Below are 6,000 nucleotides of genomic sequence, written 5' to 3' on the forward strand. Positions count from 1 at the left end.
TCACACCTGCACCTGTCATGTGATCAGCAGTGAGTCACATTCTGCAAGACCCACGATGACAGTTGTCAGTGATTATGACAACGACATAGGGAGAGGGCGTGTGGGGCAGCATCGGATATGACTTCAGGTCACTCTGACAGCACAGCAGTATGTCATGGACATCCTACATCCTCATTTGCTACCTCCATGTCCAACGGAGTTACAAGAGACAGAGCAGTGAAAACATATCCAGTTGTCGACTCACAAAACGGTTTTGAGGTGTGACGCATGTAGTCTTAAGTGAATCATTCATACAAAAAGAAAAGAAGAAGAAGCTAAAGTCAGAATGTGAAAAAATTGGAGAATGGAATAGATATTTGAAGACTTCACACTTGAAACTCCCAGTTTTCCTATTGTGAAAGTGCCTTTGTGACCATATGCATTTCACTGACGATAAACCTTTTTTTCCCCCCCTGGGTCTTGGCTCCATATTTTTTCATCCAGTTGAGTCAGAATACTTGCATAGTATTTGTGAGGTATTGTTTCAGTCTTGCAAGCTAATCTAAAATACAAATCCCTTTTGCATCCTAGAAAACAATGACCACTCTTTCTCTCCGATGAAGTCACCTTGGCTATTTTTGTGCAACTGCTGTTTCATTTCAGTCATCTCTCATCCACGGGAACAGATTGGTGCATAGAATCAGTTGTGTGTCAGATTGTCCCAAATTGTTTTTCACATTAGGTTGTAGTCAGGCTTCAACAGACATGCCACTCACTTTCTGGTACGGCCACGGCATCAACTGTTTTGCACATCTTTTTAATTACTGATCTTGCAATATCACACTGTGTTCTTTCTCAGCATTTTCATATTTGATTGTAATTCTAGGAAGTTGTTCATGAGTCATCTTACAGAGACATATGCCACATATGAATTCAGCCACCCATTCCTTAACTGTTAACTATGAAGGAACTCCCCCCACGAACCATGGACCTTGCCGTTGGTGGGGAGGCTTGCGTGCCTCAGCGATACAGATGGCCGTACCGTAGGTGCAACCACAACGGAGGTGTATCTGTTGAGAGGCCAGACAAACAAGTTTTTCCTGAAGAGGGGCAGCAGCCTTTTCAGTAGTTGCAGGGGCAACAGTCTGGATGATTGACTGATCTGGCCTTGTAACATTAACCAAAATGGCCTTGCTGTGCTGGTACTGCGAACGGCTGAAAGCAAGGGGAAACTACAGCCGTAATTTTTCCCGAGTACATGCAGCTCTACAACTTGACTAGAAGAAGAGATCGGTTGGTAGGACATGTTTTGAGGCATCAAGGGATCACAAATTTAGCATTGGAGGGCAGCGTGGAGGGTAAAAATCGTAGAGGGAGACCAAGAGATGAATACACTAAGCAGATTCAGAAGGATGTAGGTTGCAGTAGGTACTGGGAGATGAAGAAGCTTGCACAGGATAGAGTAGCATGGAGAGCTGCATCAAACCAGTCTCAGGACTGAAGGCCACAACAACAACAACATGAAGGAACTGACTCCTAATAAGTAAGATGATGCCTGTAGAAAAGTACAACAAAACAGTAATCTCAAAAAAGGACAGGATGGACAGTACATTCTGTAGGACATATTAAAAATGATTGGTAAAAGAGACTTGGTGTGTTAAATGCAGCTTTTGATTACATGATAATTGAATTGGATAGATAAACAATATACTCGCTAAGTGGTGGCAGAACACACACATAAAAGAAGATTATAATTAGGCGAGCTTTCAGAGCCAGTAGCTCATTCTTGAGGCAGACGGGTTGAAGTGGAAGGAAGAGCGGTGAAGGATAGGTCTAGGAAAAAGGGTAGATTTTGAGAAAGTTACCCAGAACTGCAGATCAGGGGAGACTTTCCAGATGGGATGAGAAGGAAAGACTGATTCCACATCTACATACATACTCCACTAGCCACCATATGGTGCATGGCAGAAGGTACCCTGTCTCACTACAATAGTCTGAATAAAATTACTTGATAGTTGACATCAATAACTTGCTGCAACAATGTTGCCACATTGGCTACCAGCTACCGTTTGGTTACAGGTGACAACAAACAAGCGGCTCACTTCACAAATTATGTTAAATGTTTACCACAGAGCAATTTTTCTAGTGGCTGGTGCAAGGTATGTCAGAAATGTTGGATACTCTGTTGACTATTGATTTAAAGTGACCAGTGACTGAACTGGGGCAGACGACCCGTTTTGTATCCCTGACTGTAAACTTGTGTCCTAACCCAGCCGAGAAAATTGTGGTCAACAGTCTGCAGCAGTACTAATATCATGATCGCTTTGTTCATGGCGATTAAAGCTAACCCTTAAGGGTAAACTCAAGACAACAAAAACTCAATTTCAGGGCTGAAAGCAAATTGAAATTTCTCCATGTCATTTGTTACCTGTAACTATCCTTACACTAGCTGCACATGCTGACATGTTAGAAACCAGTGAACAGCCCGTGTGGGCACTTGTTCGTGGATTATAGATGACTGAGGCAGATTCCAAATGAAGAAATAATGACAGGAAGAAAAATAAGACCAAATAGAACAGTCAAAACAATGATGAAAAATGATGCAGCAAAGTATTAAAAATAAAAAAAAATGCATTTAAACCAATTAATTGAATGAAAATAATAATCACACTCTTTTGGTTAGATTTAGAAATAAAAATTTTGCTACATTGATGAGATTCAAACCTATGACATGCTACACATTAGATTAATCTGCCAACCATTGTGCTATGCCACAGCACTGCATGAAGTATTTATATATGTGAATGTAGTGACCCAGTTGCAACTATGAATTGCAACCTTAAAAATTTCAGTTTCACGCAGTGTAGTGAAAAGCTTATCTAATGTAAGATGATCTCTGTGAATATGATAACTATATGTACGATACTGAATTACACCTTGTGCTGAGTTATTCAGTAGTGTTTGGTTAGTGCTATGAATGAAATGTGTGTCTTTCATTAGCATTGTTAATGTGTGTTGTTTTTGGTGTAGTTATCGCGTGTCATGAAATACATAATAAAAGTGTCGGGCTCATAATTCAGGATACAAATACATCAAGAAAGAATGCTGAACCAGGAATTGGAAGTGACTGGCCAATTTTGGTGGAGTTTGGCAACAGCAGACAGTTCAAGTGTGACGCTGACTACTCTTATTGGCGTTTGAAGTGCCAACTATCAAGTAATTTTAATTCGACTGTAGTCAGTTCCTTTCCCGTTCCATCTGCCAATCGAGTGAGGAAAAAGTGAATGTCTATATGCCTCTCTACGAGTCCTAATTTTTTGTCTCTTATCTTCGTGGTCCTTATGCATAATGTATGTTGGTGCAAGCAGAATTGTTCTGCAGTCAGCACAGTGTTCCTCAAAATCCCTCCAGGGATTCCCATTTGAGTTCCAGAAACATCTCCATAATACTTGTATGTTGTTGTTTCAACCTACTGTTAACAAATCTAGTATCTTGCCTCTGAATTACCTCAATGTCTGCTTTAATTCAACCCCTTGCGGATCCCAGACACTCAAACTGTACTCAAGAAGAGATCACACTAGCATCCTATATGTGATGTCCATCACAGCTGAGCCACACTGCAGTAAAATCCACCCAACAAACGAAAGATGATTATTCGCCTTCCCTACCATGACCCTCACAAGTTTGTTCCATTTCATATCACATTGCAATGTTATGTCCAGATATTGAAACAATATGACTTCTTCATTCATGACACTACTAATGCTGGATTCTGGCATTATGGATTTGTTTTTCCAACTCATCTGCAGTAACTTATATTTTTCTACATTTAGGGTTAGCTGTCATTTATCACACCAACTGGGAACTTTGTCCAAGTCATCTTTTATCCTCCTAAATCACTCAACAATGACACCTTCCATACACCACAACTTCATCAGCAAACAACCACAGTTTACTGTCCACTTTGTCCATCAGATCAGTTATGCACATAGAAAATATGAGTAATAGCGCTCCTATCACACATCCCTGGAACGATCCTAATGATACCCTAGTCACTGATGGACACTCACCGTCAGGATAATGTAGTGGGTTCTATTACTTCAGAAGTCTTTGAGCCACTCACATGTCTGGGAACTTATTCCATGTGCTTGTACCTTTCTTAAGAGTCTGCAGTGAGGCACTATGTCAAATGCTTCTCGGAAATCAAGAAATATGGAATCTGGTTTGTGAATTTTGTGATGGCAAAGTTAGAGGAGCAATGCATCTGCATTAAATTTTGCGTGAAACTCAAGAAAACCTTTACAGAGACACACCAAATGATGCAGGGAGCCTATAGCGATGAGTGCTTAAGCCATACTTGGTGTTATGTATTATTCACACGTTTTAAAAATGGCTTTACAAAAGTCAAAAATGATCCTTGTTCAGGACGCTCTTAGATGTCCCCTGATGATGCTTGTGTCAGGAACGTCAACGAAATTGTGTGTTCCAGTCGAAGATTCACTGTCCGAGAGATTGTAGAAGAATGTAACATTTCAATTGGATCATGTTATGAAATGACACAGCATCTTGGAATGCATTGTGTTGCCGCGAAGTTCATTCCACGGCTCATGAGTCAAGACCAAAAAAACTTTTTGGATCTCACAAATGAGAATGAGATGTTCCTTGCGAGAATAGTATGACCCCTGCAGACTTCTTTTCATTTCCAAAGTTGAAAAGGATGAAGTTTTGCAATGGTAGATGAGATAAAAGAAAATTCGCAGACGGCAGTTTATGCAACCCAGCAAGAGGTGTGTCAAGACTGCTCCTGGAAGTGGAAATGATATTGGGAGCAGTGTATCAATTGTGGAGGAGAGTATTTCGAAGGAGACAATCCATAGTAACTAAAAGATAAGCATAGAAAATTTTGTGGACTAAGTTCTGGAATTTTTTGAGCAGACGTTGTATGACAAAAGGGCATGCTGAGTTGCCCATGAGCGATGCTTTGTACTGATTTGTGGACATAAACTTATTGGTCTCTATGAAACTGATTAGATTCAAACCCAGAATATGTTCATGAATTCTGCAGCAAACTGATGTTACGGGAATTGGTCTGTAATTTCGCGAGTCTGTTCTTTCGCCCTTTCCCTGTTGCTTCATAACCTGGGTTGTGAGTAACTGAATCCACTTTCCCTTCTTCCCTTTTTTCCCCTCTCTCCTCCCTGATGAAGGAACAAAGTTCCGAAAGCTAGGAATGTAAATTTTCAGTTCTGTTTTATGTGTATCTATCGGCTGTACTGAGCTGAGGTAAGTACTGGCCAGCCCCTCTATCTCTTTGTTAGTATTTGTTTCACATCTTATATGAGATTTTCCATTAATCATTTATGTCTGTATAAGCATTTATTAAATTTAAAAAGTTGGATTTCATATGTTAATACAAAAGATAATGTTTTGCATTGCAGGCATGATGAACCTGTCAAAGATGAAGAATCGGCCAATGATTCTTATTGGAGGATAACAATACGTATAACTTAAACTTGAGATTCTTGAAAATAAAGCTAGTCAGTATTTCTTAACAGTACTGATTGACGAGCAAAGTCTTAGTGGACATTTGTATAAAATTGTCATAGGTGTTATTTACAAGAAGAGTAAATAGTTTCAATAGGAATGTGGTGAGACATTTAACAAATGTCATGACCACACATTAATAGGACCTTATAACACTACCATTATGATATTAGTATGCTTTTACGTAAATAACAGAAACCCTGTCTCTATGTTGCCACATATAACCCTCTTACTAAAATTTAGTTTAGTTTCCAAATAAAATACACTATGGAAGGATAGTCCTGTTTATAGGAAAAGATAATCAATAGAGTTATCCTTCTTACAGGATTTACCGTGTGTTGCGTCTAATGGATAAGTAAATTGGACTATTCACTCCTTTTCCTAAGATCTTACCCAGTGGCTAGATAGAAACACAGTATGAATATATACTGAATATACACTCCTGGAAATGGAAAAAAGAACGCATTGACACCGGTG

General features: G+C 39.5%; 1 pseudogene; it reads left to right on the forward strand.

Annotated features, from left to right (window-relative positions):
- The window catches only part of LOC124722815, a 43,015-nt pseudogene extending 37,542 nt beyond the window's left edge, over positions 1–5,473 (forward strand).
- Positions 5,474–6,000: the final 527 nt, after the last annotated feature.

The sequence above is a fragment of the Schistocerca piceifrons genome, chromosome X, assembly GCF_021461385.2.
Source record: "Schistocerca piceifrons isolate TAMUIC-IGC-003096 chromosome X, iqSchPice1.1, whole genome shotgun sequence".
NCBI lineage: Eukaryota > Metazoa > Arthropoda > Insecta > Orthoptera > Acrididae > Schistocerca > Schistocerca piceifrons.